General features: G+C 47.8%; 15 non-coding genes across 15 annotated transcripts; all 15 read right to left on the reverse strand.

Annotated features, from left to right (window-relative positions):
• Nucleotides 1-1,974: 1,974 nt before the first annotated feature.
• Nucleotides 1,975-2,165, reverse strand: LOC141185004 (U2 spliceosomal RNA). Its single transcript, XR_012259706.1, has one exon. It is a non-coding gene; the product is annotated as a U2 spliceosomal RNA (small nuclear RNA).
• A 1,119-nt stretch (nt 2,166-3,284) lies between these two features.
• Nucleotides 3,285-3,475, reverse strand: LOC141186844 (U2 spliceosomal RNA). Its single transcript, XR_012261085.1, has one exon. It is a non-coding gene; the product is annotated as a U2 spliceosomal RNA (small nuclear RNA).
• A 1,122-nt stretch (nt 3,476-4,597) lies between these two features.
• On the reverse strand, nt 4,598-4,788 carry LOC141186846 (U2 spliceosomal RNA). The gene has a single exon (XR_012261086.1). It is a non-coding gene; the product is annotated as a U2 spliceosomal RNA (small nuclear RNA).
• A 5,975-nt stretch (nt 4,789-10,763) lies between these two features.
• On the reverse strand, nt 10,764-10,954 carry LOC141186847 (U2 spliceosomal RNA). The gene has a single exon (XR_012261087.1). It is a non-coding gene; the product is annotated as a U2 spliceosomal RNA (small nuclear RNA).
• Nucleotides 10,955-12,078: 1,124 nt separating this feature from the next.
• LOC141186848 (U2 spliceosomal RNA) lies at nt 12,079-12,269 on the reverse strand. Its single transcript, XR_012261088.1, has one exon. It is a non-coding gene; the product is annotated as a U2 spliceosomal RNA (small nuclear RNA).
• A 1,122-nt stretch (nt 12,270-13,391) lies between these two features.
• LOC141186850 (U2 spliceosomal RNA) lies at nt 13,392-13,582 on the reverse strand. Its single transcript, XR_012261090.1, has one exon. It is a non-coding gene; the product is annotated as a U2 spliceosomal RNA (small nuclear RNA).
• Nucleotides 13,583-14,703: 1,121 nt separating this feature from the next.
• LOC141186851 (U2 spliceosomal RNA) lies at nt 14,704-14,894 on the reverse strand. Its single transcript, XR_012261091.1, has one exon. It is a non-coding gene; the product is annotated as a U2 spliceosomal RNA (small nuclear RNA).
• A 1,120-nt stretch (nt 14,895-16,014) lies between these two features.
• On the reverse strand, nt 16,015-16,205 carry LOC141186852 (U2 spliceosomal RNA). Its single transcript, XR_012261092.1, has one exon. It is a non-coding gene; the product is annotated as a U2 spliceosomal RNA (small nuclear RNA).
• A 1,121-nt stretch (nt 16,206-17,326) lies between these two features.
• On the reverse strand, nt 17,327-17,517 carry LOC141184988 (U2 spliceosomal RNA). The gene has a single exon (XR_012259692.1). It is a non-coding gene; the product is annotated as a U2 spliceosomal RNA (small nuclear RNA).
• A 1,120-nt stretch (nt 17,518-18,637) lies between these two features.
• On the reverse strand, nt 18,638-18,829 carry LOC141185479 (U2 spliceosomal RNA). The gene has a single exon (XR_012260138.1). It is a non-coding gene; the product is annotated as a U2 spliceosomal RNA (small nuclear RNA).
• Nucleotides 18,830-19,952: 1,123 nt separating this feature from the next.
• On the reverse strand, nt 19,953-20,143 carry LOC141186853 (U2 spliceosomal RNA). Its single transcript, XR_012261093.1, has one exon. It is a non-coding gene; the product is annotated as a U2 spliceosomal RNA (small nuclear RNA).
• A 1,121-nt stretch (nt 20,144-21,264) lies between these two features.
• LOC141186854 (U2 spliceosomal RNA) lies at nt 21,265-21,455 on the reverse strand. The gene has a single exon (XR_012261094.1). It is a non-coding gene; the product is annotated as a U2 spliceosomal RNA (small nuclear RNA).
• A 1,125-nt stretch (nt 21,456-22,580) lies between these two features.
• Nucleotides 22,581-22,771, reverse strand: LOC141184288 (U2 spliceosomal RNA). Its single transcript, XR_012259057.1, has one exon. It is a non-coding gene; the product is annotated as a U2 spliceosomal RNA (small nuclear RNA).
• Nucleotides 22,772-23,896: 1,125 nt separating this feature from the next.
• On the reverse strand, nt 23,897-24,087 carry LOC141187873 (U2 spliceosomal RNA). The gene has a single exon (XR_012262017.1). It is a non-coding gene; the product is annotated as a U2 spliceosomal RNA (small nuclear RNA).
• A 1,121-nt stretch (nt 24,088-25,208) lies between these two features.
• Nucleotides 25,209-25,399, reverse strand: LOC141186855 (U2 spliceosomal RNA). The gene has a single exon (XR_012261095.1). It is a non-coding gene; the product is annotated as a U2 spliceosomal RNA (small nuclear RNA).
• Nucleotides 25,400-25,750: the final 351 nt, after the last annotated feature.

Raw genomic sequence — 25,750 nt, forward strand, 5'->3', positions numbered from 1 at the left:
GATGGTGTGTGTGCAACAATATACTGAAAGGTCAATTATATTGTGCAGCTTATCTCACCACCTGTAGTTATTTAGGTGAAAGCTCCAAAATGCTTGCCTAATATGTCTGTTTATCCAAAAGGAAGTATAGAGGGAGAGCTAGATAGATAGCATTGCATTACATTACATTATGTAACATACCTGGCGGCGTCCTTGCATAGTGGTCCATCTCCCACTGTGCAGGAGCGCGCACTTGATCTCCTGTCCAGAATGTCTCTCTGGCTTCCCTCCATGCTGTCTGTTTGTGTCTGTCTCTGCTGCTTAAGGGCGGCGCCCGATCACTTCCTGCTTTTTGTACCTGCTGTGGGTCACACCCCTTGTGCGTCCTCAGCCTATTGCTGTCTGACACTTGGTATATAGCTCAGCAGCTCCCTTCTATCCCTGCCTGAGCATAGTGTTTCCTTCAGTGTGTGCTTGCACTCTGAAGGTGCCAGGTCCCGTCTTTGTTTCCTTGTCTGCCTTTCCTGGAGGCTGTATTTCCAGGCCTGTCTGAACTTAGTCCTGTATGTCTCCTGCTTTGCGGTATCAGCTCCCGTGTCTGAACTGAGTCCTGTATGTCTCCTGCTTTGCGGTATTAGTTCCCGTGTCTGAACTGAGTCCTGTATGTCTCCTGCTTTGCGGTATCAGCTCCCGTGTCTGAACTGTGTCCTGTATGTCTCCTGCTTTATCAGCTCCCGTGTCTGAACTGAGTCCTGTATGTCTCCTGCTTTGCGGTATTTGTTCCCGTGTCTGAACTGAGTCCTTTCTGTGTATCTTGTCTGTCCTGTCTGAACACGCTCCTAGCCTGTTCCTCCCGCCTTCTAGGGGCCGATTACCTAGACCCGCTCCTGTATCTTGTCTGTCCTGTCTGAACACGCTCCTTGCCTGTTCGTCCCGCCTCTCTGGGGGCAGTATTCCCAGACCCGCTCCTGTATCCCGCTGCAGTGTCGGTCTCCTCCGTACACTCAGTTCCAGTCTGAACTCTCTCCTATCCTTTACCTGTTTTGCCTCTATGTCTGTTCCCTTCCTTTTTCTGCAGAGTCTGAACTCGTACCTAACTCCTGCCTGTTGTCTCTGTACTCCCGTTTGTGAGTTTGTGGTCCACTCGCTACTTCACTGCAAGTACCCTGTGGGTGTCTGGCTCTGTCTTTCCCTTCCTGTCTGTTCCGTGTGAACAGAGTCCTGTCCTGCCCTGCTTCTGCCCGCTGCTCCGGCAGTCCTGTCCTGCCCTGCTTCTGCCCGCTGCTCCGGCAGTCCTGTCCTGCCCTGATTCTGCCCGCTGCTCCGGCAGTCCTGTCCTGCCCTGCTTCTGCCCGCTGCTCCGGCAGTCCTGTCCTGCCCTGCCTGTACCCCTCTGCCTGTATTATTCCTGAGTCCCAGTGTGTACTGGGTCCTATCCCGCCTGTGTTCCTACCTGCTAGTGCCTCCCTGTCTGCACTCTTGCTGTGCTTGCCTGTACCCCCCCTGCCTGCATACCAGTCGTGCCTGCCTATACCCACCAGTCTGTGTGCCAGCCTACCAGCCTGTTCCAGTAATCCCTGTGTGGGTCAACCCCCGTGTCCGGAGTTTGACCTGGAGTAGCACCTGGTCCCTCTGCCCGGTTTCTCCCTGGTGCACTGGCGTCGTATGCCGTCGTGCCATCTTGGTCGGATCGGCCAGATACTTAGTCACGCCCCTCCAGGCACTCTCCGGTTCATGGTCCAGTGGAACCACTACAACCGCACACGCCAGTCTGTCCGGGCGTGTGCATAACACATTACATGGCAATGCAATGCACAGTTGCTGAAGTTGAACCAAAATGAGCTTGTCATCTGGCTTCTGCAACTTTTAACATGAAAAATCCAATGAGGAGAAGAAAAGCAAAGCCAAAGAGTCCATCCCAAAATCCGACAAACAAGCAAAATGAACAAAAAGCATTGAATTCAATTCTTTCTGATTTTAGAAACTGCATTAAAGAAGGGGTGCACCGGTCCTGGAGATACTGCAATACCAGGTCAATGCGTGGAGTGGACAGAGCAAGCTCTTTTTCCATCTCCCTGTTCTAAAAATCCATTTAATATATGGTCCCCAGATAGGGGACGTATCAGATATTGAACTGATAAGAACAGATACTACACTTGATCTTAGCCAAAAGGCCGAGAAGCGATAACCAGAATTGGTTTCCGACTACGGTGCCACCCAAGGATTCTGAAAAGTCCATTTGTGGAGATGGCCACCTGGACTCCCGTTAAGAAGACATGCTGTCAACCTCTAGATCCCTCACATGCCTGCACTTTTCGGCTTGCTGCTGCTGCAATCCACGCGTTTTAGATCTGCATAACTCCACCTCTTTTAGCACAGTACCCTCAACCCCCGGCTGTTCCCACCCGCCTCAACACCGTTGGAAGGGAGGAGAACCAATTAAGGCGGGGGGGGGGGGTGGAACGAGCAGCTGTCTACCCTTAGCAGGAGGGTTGCTGATTAATTACCTCTCCTGCTGCTGCTGCTGGCTGTCCAGCAGCAGACTGAAGGTGGCTGCTGCTGTGCGCAGGTATATAAAGGCTCAGAGCCTATTATGACACGCGCAGCCAGCGTTCCATTGCCACATTCCGTCTACTGCAGGCGGGATACCTGGATGGCAGAATGTCACTGAGAAGCTCACAGAGACCGCCATAAGCAACAGTTTAAAAGAATGCCACAGACTAATCAACCAAACTTTTTGGGTTGGTTTCTCTTTTATAGTCTGCAGGCATTAAATGAAAGAAGTCAGTGTTCCAGCAGAGGGAGACAACGTTTCAGAAAAGGCATTGTAGCAAACCAAAAAAGAAATTTTAAGCGCAGCAGAGTAACCAGCTCACATACCTGTTAGCTCAGGTGAGTTTAAAAGGCTGCTGTTGATAACAAGGGCATTTGCTAAATAGATGGTGTGTGTGCAACAATATACTGAAAGGTCAATTATATTGTGCAGCTTATCTCACCACCTGTAGTTATTTAGGTGAAAGCTCCAAAATGCTTGCCTAATATGTCTGTTTATCCAAAAGGAAGTATAGAGGGAGAGCTAGATAGATAGCATTGTATTACATTACATTACATGGCAATGCAATGCACAGTTGCTGAAGTTGAACCAAAATGAGCTTGTCATCTGGCTTCTGCAACTTTTAACATGAAAAATCCAATGAGGAGAAGAAAAGCAAAGCCAAAGAGTCCATCCCAAAATCCGACAAACAAGCAAAATGAACAAAAAGCATTGAATTCAATTCTTTCTGATTTTAGAAACTGCATTAAAGAAGGGGTGCACCGGTCCTGGAGATACTGCAATACCAGGTCAATGCGTGGAGTGGACAGAGCAAGCTCTTTTTCCATCTCCCTGTTCTAAAAATCCATTTAATATATGGTCCCCAGATAGGGGACGTATCAGATATTAAACTGATAAGAACAGATACTACACTTGATCTTAGCCAAAAGGCCGAGAAGCGATAACCAGAATTGGTTTCCGACTACGGTGCCACCCAAGGATTCTGAAAAGTCCATTTGTGGAGATGGCCACCTGGACTCCCGTTAAGAAGACATGCTGTCAACATCTAGATCCCTCACATGCCTGCACTTTTCGGCTTGCTGCTGCTGCAATCCACGCGTTTTAGATCTGCATAACTCCACCTCTTTTAGCACAGTACCCTCAACCCCCGGCTGTTCCCACCCGCCTCAACACCGTTGGAAGGGAGGAGAACCAATTAAGGCGGGGGGGGGGGGTGGAACGAGCAGCTGTCTACCCTTAGCAGGAGGGTTGCTGATTAATTACCTCTCCTGCTGCTGCTGCTGCTGGCTGTCCAGCAGCAGACTGAAGGTGGCTGCTGCTGTGCGCAGGTATATAAAGGCTCAGAGCCTATTATGACCCGCGCAGCCAGCGTTCCATTGCCACATTCCGTCTACTGCAGGCGGGATACCTGGATGGCTGAATGTCACTGAGAAGCTCACAGAGACCGCCATAAGCAACAGTTTAAAAGAATGCCACAGACTAATCAACCAAACTTTTTGGGTTGGTTTCTCTTTTATAGTCTGCAGGCATTAAATGAAAGAAGTCAGTGTTCCAGCAGAGGGAGACAACGTTTCAGAAAAGGCATTGTAGCCAACCAAAAAAGAAATTTTAAGCGCAGCAGAGTAACCAGCTCACATACCTGTTAGCTCAGGTGAGTTTAAAAGGCTGCTGTTGATAACAAGGGCATTTGCTAAATAGATGGTGTGTGTGCAACAATATACTGAAAGGTCAATTATATTGTGCAGCTTATCTCACCACCTGTAGTTATTTAGGTGAAAGCTCCAAAATGCTTGCCTAATATGTCTGTTTATCCAAAAGGAAGTATAGAGGGAGAGCTAGATAGATAGCATTGCATTACATTACATTACATGGCAATGCAATGCACAGTTGCTGAAGTTGAACCAAAATGAGCTTGTCATCTGGCTTCTGCAACTTTTAACATGAAAAATCCAATGAGGAGAAGAAAAGCAAAGCCAAAGAGTCCATCCCAAAATCCGACAAACAAGCAAAATGAACAAAAAGCATTGAATTCAATTCTTTCTGATTTTAGAAACTGCATTAAAGAAGGGGTGCACCGGTCCTGGAGATACTGCAATACCAGGTCAATGCGTGGAGTGGACAGAGCAAGCTCTTTTTCCATCTCCCTGTTCTAAAAATCCATTTAATATATGGTCCCCAGATAGGGGACGTATCAGATATTAAACTGATAAGAACAGATACTACACTTGATCTTAGCCAAAAGGCCGAGAAGCGATAACCAGAATTGGTTTCCGACTACGGTGCCACCCAAGGATTCTGAAAAGTCCATTTGTGGAGATGGCCACCTGGACTCCCGTTAAGAAGACATGCTGTCAACCTCTAGATCCCTCACATGCCTGCACTTTTTGGCTTGCTGCTGCTGCAATCCACGCGTTTTAGATCTGCATAACTCCACCTCTTTTAGCACAGTACCCTCAACCCCCGGCTGTTCCCACCCGCCTCAACACCGTTGGAAGGGAGGAGAACCAATTAAGGCGGGGGGGGGGGGTGGAACGAGCAGCTGTCTACCCTTAGCAGGAGGGTTGCTGATTAATTACCTCTCCTGCTGCTGCTGCTGCTGGCTGTCCAGCAGCAGACTGAAGGTGGCTGCTGCTGTGCGCAGGTATATAAAGGCTCAGAGCCTATTATGACACGCGCAGCCAGCGTTCCATTGCCACATTCCGTCTACTGCAGGCGGGATACCTGGATGGCTGAATGTCACTGAGAAGCTCACAGAGACCGCCATAAGCAACAGTTTAAAAGAATGCCACAGACTAATCAACCAAACTTTTTGGGTTGGTTTCTCTTTTATAGTCTGCAGGCATTAAATGAAAGAAGTCAGTGTTCCAGCAGAGGGAGACAACGTTTCAGAAAAGGCATTGTAGCAAACCAAAAAAGAAATTTTAAGCGCAGCAGAGTAACCAGCTCACATACCTGTTAGCTCAGGTGAGTTTAAAAGGCTGCTGTTGATAACAAGGGCATTTGCTAAATAGATGGTGTGTGTGCAACAATATACTGAAAGGTCAATTATATTGTGCAGCTTATCTCACCACCTGTAGTTATTTAGGTGAAAGCTCCAAAATGCTTGCCTAATATGTCTGTTTATCCAAAAGGAAGTATAGAGGGAGAGCTAGATAGATAGCATTGCATTACATTACATTATGTAACATACCTGGCGGCGTCCTTGCATAGTGGTCCATCTCCCACTGTGCAGGAGCGCGCACTTGATCTCCTGTCCAGAATGTCTCTCTGGCTTCCCTCCATGCTGTCTGTTTGTGTCTGTCTCTGCTGCTTAAGGGCGGCGCCCGATCACTTCCTGCTTTTTGTACCTGCTGTGGGTCACACCCCTTGTGCGTCCTCAGCCTATTGCTGTCTGACACTTGGTATATAGCTCAGCAGCTCCCTTCTATCCCTGCCTGAGCATAGTGTTTCCTTCAGTGTGTGCTTGCACTCTGAAGGTGCCAGGTCCTGTCTTTGTTTCCTTGTCTGCCTTTCCTGGAGGCTGTATTTCCAGGCCTGTCTGAACTTAGTCCTGTATGTCTCCTGCTTTGCGGTATCAGCTCCCGTGTCTGAACTGAGTCCTGTATGTCTCCTGCTTTGCGGTATTAGTTCCCGTGTCTGAACTGAGTCCTGTATGTCTCCTGCTTTGCGGTATCAGCTCCCGTGTCTGAACTGTGTCCTGTATGTCTCCTGCTTTATCAGCTCCCGTGTCTGAACTGAGTCCTGTATGTCTCCTGCTTTGCGGTATTTGTTCCCGTGTCTGAACTGAGTCCTTTCTGTGTATCTTGTCTGTCCTGTCTGAACACGCTCCTAGCCTGTTCCTCCCGCCTTCTAGGGGCCGATTACCTAGACCCGCTCCTGTATCTTGTCTGTCCTGTCTGAACACGCTCCTTGCCTGTTCGTCCCGCCTCTCTGGGGGCAGTATTCCCAGACCCGCTCCTGTATCCCGCTGCAGTGTCGGTCTCCTCCGTACACTCAGTTCCAGTCTGAACTCTCTCCTATCCTTTACCTGTTTTGCCTCTATGTCCGTTCCCTTCCTTTTTCTGCAGAGTCTGAACTCGTACCTAACTCCTGCCTGTTGTCTCTGTACTCCCGTTTGTGAGTTTGTGGTCCACTCGCTACTTCACTGCAAGTACCCTGTGGGTGTCTGGCTCTGTCTTTCCCTTCCTGTCTGTTCCGTGTGAACAGAGTCCTGTCCTGCCCTGCTTCTGCCCGCTGCTCCGGCAGTCCTGTCCTGCCCTGCTTCTGCCCGCTGCTCCGGCAGTCCTGTCCTGCCCTGCTTCTGCCCGCTGCTCCGGCAGTCCTGTCCTGCCCTGCTTCTGCCCGCTGCTCCGGCAGTCCTGTCCTGCCCTGCCTGTACCCCTCTGCCTGTATTATTCCTGAGTCCCAGTGTGTACTGGGTCCTATCCCGCCTGTGTTCCTACCTGCTAGTGCCTCCCTGTCTGCACTCTTGCTGTGCTTGCCTGTACCCCCCCTGCCTGCATACCAGTCGTGCCTGCCTATACCCACCAGTCTGTGTGCCAGCCTACCAGCCTGTTCCAGTAATCCCTGTGTGGGTCAACCCCCGTGTCCGGAGTTTGACCTGGAGTAGCACCTGGTCCCTCTGCCCGGTTTCTCCCTGGTGCACTGGCGTCGTATGCCGTCGTGCCATCTTGGTCGGATCGGCCAGATACTTAGTCACGCCCCTCCAGGCACTCTCCGGTTCATGGTCCAGTGGAACCACTACAACCGCACACGCCAGTCTGTCCGGGCGTGTGCATAACAGCATGCTCAGGCCATGGTTCCCGTTGAGCCCCATGGCCTTCGCTCTCTGAGAAGTTTTTCCAGCGAATACATGCATTAAAATAAATAAATAATTTTTTTTTCCCTTAGCTGAGTTCCAGGCGAATTACGCACCGTCCAGATGGATCTATCAGCTCTCGTTCCTGCGGATCCGCCACGTTACTATGGGGATCCAAGACAGTGTCGTGCATTTGTGGAGCAATGCATGCTTCAATTTAAGGCCTACCCTCTCTCTTTTCCTTCCGATTGGGCTAAAGTGGCCTTTATTATGTCTTACCTGGCGGGTGATGCCTTGGAATGGATCAACCCCCTATATGAAACACAGGATCCGATCCTCCTGGACCTAATGGCCTTCCTGGTGGCCTTTCTAATGGTCTTCGATGATCCTAACCCGGAGGCTCCTGCTGAAGCTTCACCTCCCAATATCCCGGAGCAGCCCCGATGGGTAATGTGTGTGGGTAGCGCAATAGTCCTCCAGCCCAATGAGACTACTGCCCACCCAGAATCCTCACAGGGTGACTACGCTTTCCGGAATACTTCTCTCAACCTCAAGAGGCAGTCCAGACGTGCTAGACTTAGAGGCAAGCCGTCACGCCAGGGTCTGTCCTCCCTGAGACCTCCTGACCCCAACCTTGAAGTCCCTACTGAAGCTTCATCTCCCTGTATCCCGGAGAAACCCCAATGGGTAATGTGCGTGGGTAGTGCACCAGTTCTCCTGCCCGAAGAGACTTCTGCCCATCCAGACTCCACACAGGAGAACTTCCTGCACCCGGCATCAGTTGCTTCTCTCTCTTTAACCGGTGTGCATGTCCAAGGATGCTCCAAAGCTGTGGTTACCTCAGAGTCTGTGCACCTCTACTACCTGGCGGAGGATCCCCTGTTGCCTCCAGAATCCTCCGGGATACCTCTCGATGACAAATGGAGAGAGACTTCTCTACACCCGGTACTCAATACTTTGTCCGCTTCGTCCTGTGAGCCTGACAATGGGTACCCCAAAGTGGTAGTTACCCCCGAGTCTCTACACCCCTCCGACCAGGCGGAGGATCTCCAGTTGTCTCCTGAACCCTTCGGGGTGCTACCTGGTAGCGAAAGGACAGAGACTCTCCTATACTCTGTACCTGATACCTCGCTCGCTTCGTCCAGTGAGTCCAACCTAGTGTACTCCGAAGCAGAGGTTACTCCCGAGTCTCTACACCACTCCGACCAGGCGGAGGACCTCCAGTTGTGTTCAGAACCCTTCGGGGTGCCACCTGGTGGTGAATGGACAGAGACTTTCCTATACTCGGTACCCGATACCTCGCCTGCTTCCTCCAGTGAGTCCGACCTAGTGTACTCTGAAGCAGTTGTTTTCTCTGAGCCTCTGCACTCTTCTGACCCGGCGGAGGACCTCCAGTTGTTTCCTGAATCCTCCGGGGTACCACCAGATAACAAAGAGACAGTGACTTTTCCTCATTATGTACCTGATAACCCGTCTATTTTTTCCTGTGAGCTTGACAAGATGTACCTCGAAGCAGAGATTACCCTCAAGTCTCTGTCCCCCTCCAACCCAGTGAACGACTGGTCCTCGAATTCCCTGCGGAAGATTCTGGCAGGCCTGAAGAAGAGGGGGCGTAAGGGGGGAGGTACTGTAACATACCTGGCGGCGTCCTTGCATAGTGGTCCATCTCCCACTGTGCAGGAGCGCGCACTTGATCTCCTGTCCAGAATGTCTCTCTGGCTTCCCTCCATGCTGTCTGTTTGTGTCTGTCTCTGCTGCTTAAGGGCGGCGCCCGATCACTTCCTGCTTTTTGTACCTGCTGTGGGTCACACCCCTTGTGCGTCCTCAGCCTATTGCTGTCTGACACTTGGTATATAGCTCAGCAGCTCCCTTCTATCCCTGCCTGAGCATAGTGTTTCCTTCAGTGTGTGCTTGCACTCTGAAGGTGCCAGGTCCCGTCTTTGTTTCCTTGTCTGCCTTTCCTGGAGGCTGTATTTCCAGGCCTGTCTGAACTTAGTCCTGTATGTCTCCTGCTTTGCGGTATCAGCTCCCGTGTCTGAACTGAGTCCTGTATGTCTCCTGCTTTGCGGTATTAGTTCCCGTGTCTGAACTGAGTCCTGTATGTCTCCTGCTTTGCGGTATCAGCTCCCGTGTCTGAACTGTGTCCTGTATGTCTAATGCTTTATCAGCTCCCGTGTCTGAACTGAGTCCTGTATGTCTCCTGCTTTGCGGTATTTGTTCCCGTGTCTGAACTGAGTCCTTTCTGTGTATCGTGTCTGTCCTGTCTGAACACGCTCCTAGCCTGTTCCTCCCGCCTTCTAGGGGCCGATTACCTAGACCCGCTCCTGTATCTTGTCTGTCCTGTCTGAACACGCTCCTTGCCTGTTCGTCCCGCCTCTCTGGGGGCAGTATTCCCAGACCCGCTCCTGTATCCCGCTGCAGTGTCGGTCTCCTCCGTACACTCAGTTCCAGTCTGAACTCTCTCCTATCCTTTACCTGTTTTGCCTCTATGTCCGTTCCCTTCCTTTTTCTGCAGAGTCTGAACTCGTACCTAACTCCTGCCTGTTGTCTCTGTACTCCCGTTTGTGAGTTTGTGGTCCACTCGCTACTTCACTGCAAGTACCCTGTGGGTGTCTGGCTCTGTCTTTCCCTTCCTGTCTGTTCCGTGTGAACAGAGTCCTGTCCTGCCCTGCTTCTGCCCGCTGCTCCGGCAGTCCTGTCCTGCCCTGCTTCTGCCCGCTGCTCCGGCAGTCCTGTCCTGCCCTGCTTCTGCCCGCTGCTCCGGCAGTCCTGTCCTGCCCTGCTTCTGCCCGCTGCTCCGGCAGTCCTGTCCTGCCCTGCCTGTACCCCTCTGCCTGTATTATTCCTGAGTCCCAGTGTGTACTGGGTCCTATCCCGCCTGTGTTCCTACCTGCTAGTGCCTCCCTGTCTGCACACTTGCTGTGCTTGCCTGTACCCCCCCTGCCTGCATACCAGTCGTGCCTGCCTATACCCACCAGTCTGTGTGCCAGCCTACCAGCCTGTTCCAGTAATCCCTGTGTGGGTCAACCCCCGTGTCCGGAGTTTGACCTGGAGTAGCACCTGGTCCCTCTGCCCGGTTTCTCCCTGGTGCACTGGCGTCGTATGCCGTCGTGCCATCTTGGTCGGATCGGCCAGATACTTAGTCACGCCCCTCCAGGCACTCTCCGGTTCATGGTCCAGTGGAACCACTACAACCGCACACGCCAGTCTGTCCGGGCGTGTGCATAACACATTACATGGCAATGCAATGCACAGTTGCTGAAGTTGAACCAAAATGAGCTTGTCATCTGGCTTCTGCAACTTTTAACATGAAAAATCCAATGAGGAGAAGAAAAGCAAAGCCAAAGAGTCCATCCCAAAATCCGACAAACAAGCAAAATGAACAAAAAGCATTGAATTCAATTCTTTCTGATTTTAGAAACTGCATTAAAGAAGGGGTGCACCGGTCCTGGAGATACTGCAATACCAGGTCAATGCGTGGAGTGGACAGAGCAAGCTCTTTTTCCATCTCCCTGTTCTAAAAATCCATTTAATATATGGTCCCCAGATAGGGGACGTATCAGATATTAAACTGATAAGAACAGATACTACACTTGATCTTAGCCAAAAGGCCGAGAAGCGATAACCAGAATTGGTTTCCGACTACGGTGCCACCCAAGGATTCTGAAAAGTCCATTTGTGGAGATGGCCACCTGGACTCCCGTTAAGAAGACATGCTGTCAACCTCTAGATCCCTCACATGCCTGCACTTTTCGGCTTGCTGCTGCTGCAATCCACGCGTTTTAGATCTGCATAACTCCACCTCTTTTAGCACAGTACCCTCAACCCCCGGCTGTTCCCACCCGCCTCAACACCGTTGGAAGGGAGGAGAACCAATTAAGGCGGGGGGGGGGGGGGTGGAACGAGCAGCTGTCTACCCTTAGCAGGAGGGTTGCTGATTAATTACCCCTCCTGCTGCTGCTGCTGCTGGCTGTCCAGCAGCAGACTGAAGGTGGCTGCTGCTGTGCGCAGGTATATAAAGGCTCAGAGCCTATTATGACACGCGCAGCCAGCGTTCCATTGCCACATTCCGTCTACTGCAGGCGGGATACCTGGATGGCTGAATGTCACTGAGAAGCTCACAGAGACCGCCATAAGCAACAGTTTAAAAAAATGCCACAGACTAATCAACCAAACTTTTTGGGTTGGTTTCTCTTTTATAGTCTGCAGGCATTAAATGAAAGAAGTCAGTGTTCCAGCAGAGGGAGACAACGTTTCAGAAAAGGCATTGTAGCAAACCAAAAAAGAAATTTTAAGCGCAGCAGAGTAACCAGCTCACATACCTGTTAGCTCAGGTGAGTTTAAAAGGCTGCTGTTGATAACAAGGGCATTTGCTAAATAGATGGTGTGTGTGCAACAATATACTGAAAGGTCAATTATATTGTGCAGCTTATCTCACCACCTGTAGTTATTTAGGTGAAAGCTCCAAAATGCTTGCCTAATATGTCTGTTTATCCAAAAGGAAGTATAGAGGGAGAGCTAGATAGATAGCATTGCATTACATTACATTACATGGCAATGCAATGCACAGTTGCTGAAGTTGAACCAAAATGAGCTTGTCATCTGGCTTCTGCAACTTTTAATATGAAAAATCCAATGAGGAGAAGAAAAGCAAAGCCGAAGAGTCCATCCCAAAATCCGACAAACAAGCAAAATGAGCAAAAAGCATTGAATTCAATTCTTTCTGATTTTAGAAACTGCATTAAAGAAGGGGTGCACCGGTCCTGGAGATACTGCAATACCAGGTCAATGCGTGGAGTGGACAGAGCAAGCTCTTTTTCCATCTCCCTGTTCTAAAAATCCATTTAATATATGGTCCCCAGATAGGGGACGTATCAGATATTAAACTGATAAGAACAGATACTACACTTGATCTTAGCCAAAAGGCCGAGAAGCGATAACCAGAATTGGTTTCCGACTACGGTGCCACCCAAGGATTCTGAAAAGTCCATTTGTGGAGATGGCCACCTGGACTCCCGTTAAGAAGACATGCTGTCAACCTCTAGATCCCTCACATGCCTGCACTTTTCGGCTTGCTGCTGCTGCAATCCACGCGTTTTAGATCTGCATAACTCCACCTCTTTTAGCACAGTACCCTCAACCCCCGGCTGTTCCCACCCGCCTCAACACCGTTGGAAGGGAGGAGAACCAATTAAGGCGGGGGGGGGGGGTGGAACGAGCAGCTGTCTACCCTTAGCAGGAGGGTTGCTGATTAATTACCTCTCCTGCTGCTGCTGCTGCTGGCTGTCCAGCAGCAGACTGAAGGTGGCTGCTGCTGTGCGCAGGTATATAAAGGCTCAGAGCCTATTATGACACGCGCAGCCAGCATTCCATTGCCACATTCCGTCTACTGCAGGCGGGATACCTGGACGGCTGAATGTCACTGAGAAGCTCACAGAGACCGCCATAAGCAACAGTTTAAAAGAATGCCACAGACTAATCAACCAAACTTTTTGGGTTGGTTTCTCTTTTATAGTCTGCAGGCATTAAATGAAAGAAGTCAGTGTTCCAGCAGAGGGAGACAACGTTTCAGAAAAGGCATTGTGGCAAACCAAAAAAGAAATTTTAAGCGCAGCAGAGTAACCAGCTCACATACCTGTTAGCTCAGGTGAGTTTAAAAGGCTGCTGTTGATAACAAGGGCATTTGCTAAATAGATGGTGTGTGTGCAACAATATACTGAAAGGTCAATTATATTGTGCAGCTTATCTCACCACCTGTAGTTATTTAGGTGAAAGCTCCAAAATGCTTGCCTAATATGTCTGTTTATCCAAAAGGAAGTATAGAGGGAGAGCTAGATAGATAGCATTGCATTACATTACATTACATGGCAATGCAATGCACAGTTGCTGAAGTTGAACCAAAATGAGCTTGTCATCTGGCTTCTGCAACTTTTAACATGAAAAATCCAATGAGGAGAAGAAAAGCAAAGCCAAAGAGTCCATCCCAAAATCCGACAAACAAGCAAAATGAACAAAAAGCATTGAATTCAATTCTTTCTGATTTTAGAAACTGCATTAAAGAAGGGGTGCACCGGTCCTGGAGATACTGCAATACCAGGTCAATGCGTGGAGTGGACAGAGCAAGCTCTTTTTCCATCTCCCTGTTCTAAAAATCCATTTAATATATGGTCCCCAGATAGGGGACGTATCAGATATTAAACTGATAAGAACAGATACTACACTTGATCTTAGCCAAAAGGCCGAGAAGCGATAACCAGAATTGGTTTCCGACTACGGTGCCACCCAAGGATTCTGAAAAGTCCATTTGTGGAGATGGCCACCTGGACTCCCGTTAAGAAGACATGCTGTCAACCTCTAGATCCCTCACATGCCTGCACTTTTCGGCTTGCTGCTGCTGCAATCCACGCGTTTTAGATCTGCATAACTCCACCTCTTTTAGCACAGTACCCGCAACCCCCGGCTGTTCCCACCCTCCTCAACACCGTTGGAAGGGAGGAGAACCAATTAAGGCGGGGGGGGGGGTGGAACGAGCAGCTGTCTACCCTTAGCAGGAGGGTTGCTGATTAATTACCTCTCCTGCTGCTGCTGCTGCTGGCTGTCCAGCAGCAGACTGAAGGTGGCTGCTGCTGTGCGCAGGTATATAAAGGCTCAGAGCCTATTATGACACGCGCAGCCAGCGTTCCATTGCCACATTCCGTCTACTGCAGGCGGGATACCTGGATGGCTGAATGTCACTGAGAAGCTCACAGAGACCGCCATAAGCAACAGTTTAAAAGAATGCCACAGACTAATCAACCAAACTTTTTGGGTTGGTTTCTCTTTTATAGTCTGCAGGCATTAAATGAAAGAAGTCAGTGTTCCAGCAGAGGGAGACAACGTTTCAGAAAAGGCATTGTAGCAAACCAAAAAAGAAATTTTAAGCGCAGCAGAGTAACCAGCTCACATACCTGTTAGCTCAGGTGAGTTTAAAAGGCTGCTGTTGATAACAAGGGCATTTGCTAAATAGATGGTGTGTGTGCAACAATATACTGAAAGGTCAATTATATTGTGCAGCTTATCTCACCACCTGTAGTTATTTAGGTGAAAGCTCCAAAATGCTTGCCTAATATGTCTGTTTATCCAAAAGGAAGTATAGAGGGAGAGCTAGATAGATAGCATTGCATTACATTACATTACATGGCAATGCAATGCACAATTGCTGAAGTTGAACCAAAATGAGCTTGTCATCTGGCTTCTGCAACTTTTAACATGAAAAATCCAATGAGGAGAAGAAAAGCAAAGCCAAAGAGTCCATCCCAAAATCCGACAAACAAGCAAAATGAACAAAAAGCATTGAATTCAATTCTTTCTGATTTTAGAAACTGCATTAAAGAAGGGGTGCACCGGTCCTGGAGATACTGCAATACCAGGTCAATGCGTGGAGTGGACAGAGCAAGCTCTTTTTCCATCTCCCTGTTCTAAAAATCCATTTAATATATGGTCCCCAGATAGGGGACGTATCAGATATTAAACTGATAAGAACAGATACTACACTTGATCTTAGCCAAAAGGCCGAGAAGCGATAACCAGAATTGGTTTCCGACTACGGTGCCACCCAAGGATTCTGAAAAGTCCATTTGTGGAGATGGCCACCTGGACTCCCGTTAAGAAGACATGCTGTCAACCTCTAGATCCCTCACATGCCTGCACTTTTCGGCTTGCTGCTGCTGCAATCCACGCGTTTTAGATCTGCATAACTCCACCTCTTTTAGCACAGTACCCTCAACCCCCGGCTGTTCCCACCCGCCTCAACACCGTTGGAAGGGAGGAGAACCAATTAAGGCGGGGGGGGGGTGGAACGAGCAGCTGTCTACCCTTAGCAGGAGGGTTGCTGATTAATTACCTCTCCTGCTGCTGCTGCTGCTGGCTGTCAGGCAGCAGACTGAAGGTGGCTGCTGCTGTGCGCAGGTATATAAAGGCTCAGAGCCTATTATGACACGCGCAGCCAGCGTTCCATTGCCACATTCCGTCTACTGCAGGCGGGATACCTGGATGGCTGAATGTCACTGAGAAGCTCACAGAGACCGCCATAAGCAACAGTTTAAAAGAATGCCACAGACTAATCAACCAAACTTTTTGGGTTGGTTTCTCTTTTATAGTCTGCAGGCATTAAATGAAAGAAGTCAGTGTTCCAGCAGAGGGAGACAACGTTTCAGAAAAGGCATTGTAGCAAACCAAAAAAGAAATTTTAAGCGCAGCAGAGTAACCAGCTCACATACCTGTTAGCTCAGGTGAGTTTAAAAGGCTGCTGTTGATAACAAGGGCATTTGCTAAATAGATGGTGTGTGTGCAACAATATACTGAAAGGTCAATTATATTGTGCAGCTTATCTCACCACCTGTAGTTATTTAGGTGAAAGCTCCAAAATGCTTGCCTAATATGTCTGTTTATCCAAAAGGAAGTATAGAGGGAGAGCTAGATAGATAGCATTGCATTACATTACATTACATGGCAATGCAATGCACAATTGCTGAAGTTGAACCAAAATGAGCTTGTCATCTGGCTTCTGCAACTTTTAACATGAAAAATCCAATGAGGAGAAGAAAAGCAAAGCCAAAGAGTCCATCCCAAAATCCGACAAACAAGCAAAATGAACAAAAAGCATTGAATTCAATTCTTTCTGATTTTAGAAACTGCATTAAAGAAGGGGTGCACCGGTCCTGGAGATACTGCAATACCAGGTCAATGCGTGGAGTGGACAGAGCAAGCTCTTTTTCCATCTCCCTGTTCTAAAAATCCATTTAATATATGGTCCCCAGATAGGGGACGTATCAGATATTAAACTGATAAGAACAGATACTACACTTGATCTTAGCCAAAAGGCCGAGAAGCGATAACCAGAATTGGTTTCCGACTACGGTGCCACCCAAGGATTCTGAAAAGTCCATTTGTGGAGATGGCCACCTGGACTCCCGTTAAGAAGACATGCTGTCAACCTCTAGATCCCTCACATGCCTGCACTATTCGGCTTGCTGCTGCTGCAATCCACGCGTTTTAGATCTGCATAACTCCACCTCTTTTAGCACAGTACCCTCAACCCCCGGCTGTTCCCACCCGCCTCCACACCGTTGGAAGGGAGGAGAACCAATTAAGGCGGGGGGGGGGGTGGAACGAGCAGCTGTCTACCCTTAGCAGGAGGGTTGCTGATTAATTACCTCTCCTGCTGCTGCTGCTGCTGGCTGTCAGGCAGCAGACTGAAGGTGGCTGCTGCTGTGCGCAGGTATATAAAGGCTCAGAGCCTATTATGACACGCGCAGCCAGCGTTCCATTGCCACATTCCGTCTACTGCAGGCGGGATACCTGGATGGCTGAATGTCACTGAGAAGCTCACAGAGACCGCCATAAGCAACAGTTTAAAAGAATGCCACAGACTAATCAACCAAACTTTTTGGGTTGGTTTCTCTTTTATAGTCTGCAGGCATTAAATGAAAGAAGTCAGTGTTCCAGCAGAGGGAGACAACGTTTCAGAAAAGGCATTGTAGCAAACCAAAAAAGAAATTTTAAGCGCAGCAGAGTAACCAGCTCACATACCTGTTAGCTCAGGTGAGTTTAAAAGGCTGCTGTTGATAACAAGGGCATTTGCTAAATAGATGGTGTGTGTGCAACAATATACTGAAAGGTCAATTATATTGTGCAGCTTATCTCACCACCTGTAGTTATTTAGGTGAAAGCTCCAAAATGCTTGCCTAATATGTCTGTTTATCCAAAAGGAAGTATAGAGGGAGAGCTAGATAGATAGCATTGCATTACATTACATTACATGGCAATGCAATGCACAGTTGCTGAAGTTGAACCAAAATGAGCTTGTCATCTGGCTTCTGCAACTTTTAACATGAAAAATCCAATGAGGAGAAGAAAAGCAAAGCCAAAGAGTCCATCCCAAAATCCGACAAACAAGCAAAATGAACACAAAGCATTGAATTCAATTCTTTCTGATTTTAGAAACTGCATTAAAGAAGGGGTGCACCGGTCCTGGAGATACTGCAATACCAGGTCAATGCGTGGAGTGGACAGAGCAAGCTCTTTTTCCATCTCCCTGTTCTAAAAATCCATTTAATATATGGTCCTCAGATAGGGGACGTATCAGATATTAAACTGATAAGAACAGATACTACACTTGATCTTAGCCAAAAGGCCGAGAAGCGATAACCAGAATTGGTTTCCGACTACGGTGCCACCCAAGGATTCTGAAAAGTCCATTTGTGGAGATGGCCACCTGGACTCCCGTTAAGAAGACATGCTGTCAACCTCTAGATCCCTCACATGCCTGCACTTTTCGGCTTGCTGCTGCTGCAATCCACGCGTTTTAGATCTGCATAACTCCACCTCTTTTAGCACAGTACCCTCAACCCCCGGCTGTTCCCACCCGCCTCAACACCGTTGGAAGGGAGGAGAACCAATTAAGGCGGGGGGGGGGTGGAACGAGCAGCTGTCTACCCTTAGCAGGAGGGTTGCTGATTAATTACCTCTCCTGCTGCTGCTGCTGCTGGCTGTCCAGCAGCAGAATGAAGGTGGCTGCTGCTGTGCGCAGGTATATAAAGGCTCAGAGCCTATTATGACACGCGCAGCCAGCGTTCCATTGCCACATTCCGTCTACTGCAGGCGGGATACCTGGATGGCTGAATGTCACTGAGAAGCTCACAGAGACCGCCATAAGCAACAGTTTGAAAGAATGCCACAGACTAATCAACCAAACTTTTTGGGTTGGTTTCTCTTTTATAGTCTGCAGGCATTAAATGAAAGAAGTCAGTGTTCCAGCAGAGGGAGACAACGTTTCAGAAAAGGCATTGTAGCAAACCAAAAAAGAAATTTTAAGCGCAGCAGAGTAACCAGCTCACATACCTGTTAGCTCAGGTGAGTTTAAAAGGCTGCTGTTGATAACAAGGGCATTTGCTAAATAGATGGTGTGTGTGCAACAATATACTGAAAGGTCAATTATATTGTGCAGCTTATCTCACCACCTGTAGTTATTTAGGTGAAAGCTCCAAAATGCTTGCCTAATATGTCTGTTTATCCAAAAGGAAGTATAGAGGGAGAGCTAGATAGATAGCATTGCATTACATTACATTACATGGCAATGCAATGCACAGTTGCTGAAGTTGAACCAAAATGAGCTTGTCATCTGGCTTCTGCAACTTTTAACATGAAAAATCCAATGAGGAGAAGAAAAGCAAAGCCAAAGAGTCCATCCCAAAATCCGACAAACAAGCAAAATGAACAAAAAGCATTGAATTCAATTCTTTCTGATTTTAGAAACTGCATTAAAGAAGGGGTGCACCGGTCCTGGAGATACTGCAATACCAGGTCAATGCGTGGAGTGGACAGAGCAAGCATCTTTTTCCATCTCCCTGTTCTAAAAATCCATTTAATATATGGTCCCCAGATAGGGGACGTATCAGATATTAAACTGATAAGAACAGATACTACACTTGATCTTAGCCAAAAGGCCGAGAAGCGATAACCAGAATTGGTTTCCGACTACGGTGCCACCCAAGGATTCTGAAAAGTCCATTTGTGGAGATGGCCACCTGGACTCCCGTTAAGAAGACATGCTGTCAACCTCTAGATCCCTCACATGCCTGCACTTTTCGGCTTGCTGCTGCTGCAATCCACGCGTTTTAGATCTGCATAACTCCACCTCTTTTAGCACAGTACCCTCAACCCCCGGCTGTTCCCACCCGCCTCAACACCGTTGGAAGGGAGGAGAACCAATTAAGGCGGGGGCGGGGGGGTGGAACGAGCAGCTGTCTACCCTTAGCAGGAGGGTTGCTGATTAATTACCTCTCCTGCTGCTGCTGCTGCTGGCTGTCCAGCAGCAGACTGAAGGTGGCTGCTGCTGTGCGCAGGTATATAAAGGCTCAGAGCCTATTATGAGACGCGCAGCCAGCGTTCCATTGCCACATTCCGTCTACTGCAGGCGGGATACCTGGATGGCTGAATGTCACTGAGAAGCTCACAGAGACCGCCATAAGCAACAGTTTAAAAGAATGCCACAGACTAATCAACCAAACTTTTTGGGTTGGTTTCTCTTTTATAGTCTGCAGGCATTAAATGAAAGAAGTCAGTGTTCCAGCAGAGGGAGACAACGTTTCAGAAAAGGCATTGTAGCAAACCAAAAAAGAAATTTTAAGCGCAGCAGAGTAACCAGCTCACATACCTGTTAGCTCAGGTGAGTTTAAAAGGCTGCTGTTGATAACAAGGGCATTTGCTAAATAGATGGTGTGTGTGCAACAATATACTGAAAGGTCAATTATATTGTGCAGCTTATCTCACCACCTGTAGTTATTTAGGTGAAAGCTCCAAAATGCTTGCCTAATATGTCTGTTTATCCAAAAGGAAGTATAGAGGGAGAGCTAGATAGATAGCATTGCATTACATTACATTACATGGCAATGCAATGCACAGTTGCTGAAGTTGAACCAAAATGAGCTTGTCATCTGGCTTCTGCAACTTTTAACATGAAAAATCCAATGAGGAGAAGAAAAGCAAAGCCAAAGAGTCCATCCCAAAATCCGACAAACAAGCAAAATGAACAAAAAGCATTGAATTCAATTCTTTCTGATTTTAGAAACTGCATTAAAGAAGGGGTGCACCGGTCCTGGAGATACTGCAATACCAGGTCAATGCGTGGAGTGGACAGAGCAAGCTCTTTTTCCATCTCCCTGTTCTAAAAATCCATTTAATATATGGTCCCCAGATAGGGGACGTATCAGATATTAAACTGATAAGAACAGATACTACACTTGATCTTAGCCAAAAGGCCGAGAAGCGATAACCAGAATTGGTTTCCGACTACGGTGCCACCCAAGGATTCTGAAAAGTCCATTTGTGGAGATGGCCACCTGGACTCCCGTTAAGAAGACATGCTGTCAACCTCTAGATCCCTCACATGCCTGCACTTTTCGGCTTGCTGCTGCTGCAATCCACGCGTTTTAGATCTGCATAACTCCACCTCTTTTAGCACAGTACCCTCAACCCCCGGCTGTTCCCACCCGCCTCAACACCGTTGGAAGGGAGGAGAACCAATTAAGGCGGGGGGGGGGGTGGAACGAGCAGCTGTCTACCCTTAGCAGGAGGGTTGCTGATTAATTACCTCTCCTGCTGCTGCTGCTGCTGGCTGTCCAGCAGCAGACTGAAGGTGGCTGCTGCTGTGCGCAGGTATATAAAGGCTCAGAGCCTATTATGACACGCGCAGCCAGCGTTCCATTGCCACATTCCGTCTACTGCAGGCGGGATACCTGGATGGCTGAATGTCACTGAGAAGCTCACAGAGACCGCCATAAGCAACAGTTTAAAAGAATGCCACAGACTAATCAACCAAACTTTTTGGGTTGGTTTCTCTTTTATAGTCTGCAGGCATTAAATGAAAGAAGTCAGTGTTCCAGCAGAGGGAGACAACGTTTCAGAAAAGGCATTGTAGCAAACCAAAAAAGAAATTTTAAGCGCAGCAGAGTAACCAGCTCACATACCTGTTAGCTCAGGTGAGTTTAAAAGGCTGCTGTTGATAACAAGGGCATTTGCTAAATAGATGGTGTGTGTGCAACAATATACTGAAAGGTCAATTATATTGTGCAGCTTATCTCACCACCTGTAGTTATTTAGGTGAAAGCTCCAAAATGCTTGCCTAATATGTCTGTTTATCCAAAAGGAAGTATAGAGGGAGAGCTAGATAGATAGCATTGCATTACATTACATTACATGGCAATGCAATGCACAGTTGCTGAAGTTGAACCAAAATGAGCTTGTCATCTGGCTTCTGCAACTTTTAACATGAAAAATCCAATGAGGAGAAGAAAAGCAAAGCCAAAGAGTCCATCCCAAAATCCGACAAACAAGCAAAATGAACAAAAAGCATTGAATTCAATTCTTTCTGATTTTAGAAACTGCATTAAAGAAGGGGTGCACCGGTCCTGGAGATACTGCAATACCAGGTCAATGCGTGGAGTGGACAGAGCAAGCTCTTTTTCCATCTCCCTGTTCTAAAAATCCATTTAATATATGGTCCCCAGATAGGGGACGTATCAGATATTAAACTGATAAGAACAGATACTACACTTGATCTTAGCCAAAAGGCCGAGAAGCGATAACCAGAATTGGTTTCCGACTACGGTGCCACCCAAGGATTCTGAAAAGTCCATTTGTGGAGATGGCCACCTGGACTCCCGTTAAGAAGACATGCTGTCAACCTCTAGATCCCTCACATGCCTGCACTTTTCGGCTTGCTGCTGCTGCAATCCACGCGTTTTAGATCTGCATAACTCCACCTCTTTTAGCACAGTACCCTCAACCCCCGGCTGTTCCCACCCGCCTCAACACCGTTGGAAGGGAGGAGAACCAATTAAGGCGGGGGGGGGGGGGGATGGAACGAGCAGCTGTCTACCCTTAGCAGGAGGGTTGCTGATTAATTACCTCTCCTGCTGCTGCTGCTGCTGGCTGTCCAGCAGCAGACTGAAGGTGGCTGCTGCTGTGCGCAGGTATATAAAGGCTCAGAGCCTATTATGACACGCGCAGCCAGCGTTCCATTGCCACATTCCGTCTACTGCAGGCGGGATACCTGGATGGCTGAATGTCACTGAGAAGCTCACAGAGACCGCCATAAGCAACAGTTTAAAAGAATGCCACAGACTAATCAACCAAACTTTTTGGGTTGGTTTCTCTTTTATAGTCTGCAGGCATTAAATGAAAGAAGTCAGTGTTCCAGCAGAGGGAGACAACGTTTCAGAAATGGCATTGTAGCAAACCAAAAAAGAAATTTTAAGCGCAGCAGAGTAACCAGCTCACATACCTGTTAGCTCAGGTGAGTTTAAAAGGCTGCTGTTGATAACAAGGGCATTTGCTAAATAGATGGTGTGTGTGCAACAATATACTGAAAGGTCAATTATATTGTGCAGCTTATCTCACCACCTGTAGTTATTTAGGTGAAAGCTCCAAAATGCTTGCCTAATATGTCTGTTTATCCAAAAGGAAGTATAGAGGGAGAGCTAGATAGATACCATTGCATTACATTACATTACATGGCAATGCAATGCACAGTTGCTGAAGTTGAACCAAAATGAGCTTGTCATCTGGCTTCTGCAACTTTTAACATGAAAAATCCAATGAGGAGAAGAAAAGCAAAGCCAAAGAGTCCATCCCAAAATCCGACAAACAAGCAAAATGAACAAAAAGCATTGAATTCAATTCTTTCTGATTTTAGAAACTGCATTAAAGAAGGGGTGCACCGGTCCTGGAGATACTGAAATACCAGGTCAATGCGTGGAGTGGACAGAGCAAGCTCTTTTTCCATCTCCCTGTTCTAAAAATCCATTTAATATATGGTCCCCAGATAGGGGACGTATCAGATATTAAACTGATAAGAACAGATACTACACTTGATCTTAGCCAAAAGGCCGAGAAGCGATAACCAGAATTGGTTTCCGACTACGGTGCCACCCAAGGATTCTGAAAAGTCCATTTGTGGAGATGGCCACCTGGACTCCCGTTAAGAAGACATGCTGTCAACCTCTAGATCCCTCACATGCCTGCACTTTTCGGCTTGCTGCTGCTGCAATCCACGCGTTTTAGATCTGCATAACTCCACCTCTTTTAGCACAGTACCCTCAACCCCCGGCTGTTCCCACCCGCCTCAACACCGTTGGAAGGGAGGAGAACCAATTAAGGCGGGGGGGGGGGGGGATGGAACGAGCAGCTGTCTACCCTTAGCAGGAGGGTTGCTGATTAATTACCTCTCCTGCTGCTGCTGCTGCTGGCTGTCCAGCAGCAGACTGAAGGTGGCTGCTGCTGTGCGCAGGTATATAAAGGCTCAGAGCCTATTATGACACGCGCAGCCAGCGTTCCATTGCCACATTCCGTCTACTGCAGGCGGGATACCTGGATGGCTGAATGTCACTGAGAAGCTCACAGAGACCGCCATAAGCAACAGTTTAAAAGAATGCCACAGACTAATCAACCAAACTTTTTGGGTTGGTTTCTCTTTTATAGTCTGCAGGCATTAAATGAAAGAAGTCAGTGTTCCAGCAGAGGGAGACAACGTTTCAGAAAAGGCATTGTAGCAAACCAAAAAAGAAATTTTAAGCGCAGCAGAGTAACCAGCTCACATACCTGTTAGCTCAGGTGAGTTTAAAAGGCTGCTGTTGATAACAAGGGCATTTGCTAAATAGATGGTGTGTGTGCAACAATATACTGAAAGGTCAATTATATTGTGCAGCTTATCTCACCACCTGTAGTTATTTAGGTGAAAGCTCCAAAATGCTTGCCTAATATGTCTGTTTATCCAAAAGGAAGTATAGAGGGAGAGCTAGATAGATAGCATTGCATTACATTACATTACATGGCAATGCAATGCACAGTTGCTGAAGTTGAACCAAAATGAGCTTGTCATCTGGCTTCTGCAACTTTTAACATGAAAAATCCAATGAGGAGAAGAAAAGCAAAGCCAAAGAGTCCATCCCAAAATCCGACAAACAAGCAAAATGAACAAAAAGCATTGAATTCAATTCTTTCTGATTTTAGAAACTGCATTAAAGAAGGGGTGCACCGGTCCTGGAGATACTGCAATACCAGGTCAATGCGTGGAGTGGACAGAGCAAGCTCTTTTTCCATCTCCCTGTTCTAAAAATCAATTTAATATATGGTCCCCAGATAGGGGACGTATCAGATATTAAACTGATAAGAACAGATACTACACTTGATCTTAGCCAAAAGGCCGAGAAGCGATAACCAGAATTGGTTTCCGACTACGGTGCCACCCAAGGATTCTGAAAAGTCCATTTGTGGAGATGGCCACCTGGACTCCCGTTAAGAAGACATGCTGTCAACCTCTAGATCCCTTACATGCCTGCACTTTTCGGCTTCCTGCTGCTGCAATCCACGCGTTTTAGATCTGCATAACTCCACCTCTTTTAGCACAGTACCCTCAACCCCCGGCTGTTCCCACCCGCCTCAACACCGTTGGAAGGGAGGAGAACCAATTAAGGCGGGGGGGGGGGTGGAACGAGCAGCTGTCTACCCTTAGCAGGAGGGTTGCTGATTAATTACCTCTCCTGCTGCTGCTGCTGCTGGCTGTCCAGCAGCAGACTGAAGGTGGCTGCTGCTGTGCGCAGGTATATAAAGGCTCAGAGCCTATTATGACACGCGCAGCCAGCGTTCCATTGCCACATTCCGTCTACTGCAGGCGGGATACCTGGATGGCTGAATGTCACTGAGAAGCTCACAGAGACCGCCATAAGCAACAGTTTAAAAGAATGCCACAGACTAATCAACCAAACTTTTTGGGTTGGTTTCTCTTTTATAGTCTGCAGGCATTAAATGAAAGAAGTCAGTGTTCCAGCAGAGGGAGACAACGTTTCAGAAAAGGCATTGTAGCCAACCAAAAAAGAAATTTTAAGCGCAGCAGAGTAACCAGCTCACATACCTGTTAGCTCAGGTGAGTTTAAAAGGCTGCTGTTGATAACAAGGGCATTTGCTAAATAGATGGTGTGTGTGCAACAATATACTGAAAGGTCAATTATATTGTGCAGCTTATCTCACCACCTGTAGTTATTTAGGTGAAAGCTCCAAAATGCTTGCCTAATATGTCTGTTTATCCAAAAGGAAGTATAGAGGGAGAGCTAGATAGATAGCATTGCATTACATTACATTACATGGCAATGCAATGCACAGTTGCTGAAGTTGAACCAAAATGAGCTTGTCATCTGGCTTCTGCAACTTTTAACATGAAAAATCCAATGAGGAGAAGAAAAGCAAAGCCAAAGAGTCCATCCCAAAATCCGACAAACAAGCAAAATGAACAAAAAGCATTGAATTCAATTCTTTCTGATTTTAGAAACTGCATTAAAGAAGGGGTGCACCGGTCCTGGAGATACTGCAATACCAGGTCAATGCGTGGAGTGGACAGAGCAAGCTCTTTTTCCATCTCCCTGTTCTAAAAATCCATTTAATATATGGTCCCCAGATAGGGGACGTATCAGATATTAAACTGATAAGAACAGATACTACACTTGATCTTAGCCAAAAGGCCGAGAAGCGATAACCAGAATTGGTTTCCGACTACGGTGCCACCCAAGGATTCTGAAAAGTCCATTTGTGGAGATGGCCACCTGGACTCCCGTTAAGAAGACATGCTGTCAACCTCTAGATCCCTCACATGCCTGCACTTTTCGGCTTGCTGCTGCTGCAATCCACGTGTTTTAGATCTGCATAACTCCACCTCTTTTAGCACAGTACCCTCAACCCCCGGCTGTTCCCACCCGCCTCAACACCGTTGGAAGGGAGGAGAACCAATTAAGGCGGGGGGGGGGGGGTGGAACGAGCAGCTGTCTACCCTTAGCAGGAGGGTTGCTGATTAATTACCTCTCCTGCTGCTGCTGCTGCTGGCTGTC

This window comes from Phyllobates terribilis, unplaced genomic scaffold, assembly GCF_046119375.1.
Source record: "Phyllobates terribilis strain yellow unplaced genomic scaffold, ASM4611937v1 Scaffold_40__1_contigs__length_11209783, whole genome shotgun sequence".
Lineage (NCBI taxonomy): Eukaryota > Metazoa > Chordata > Amphibia > Anura > Dendrobatidae > Phyllobates > Phyllobates terribilis.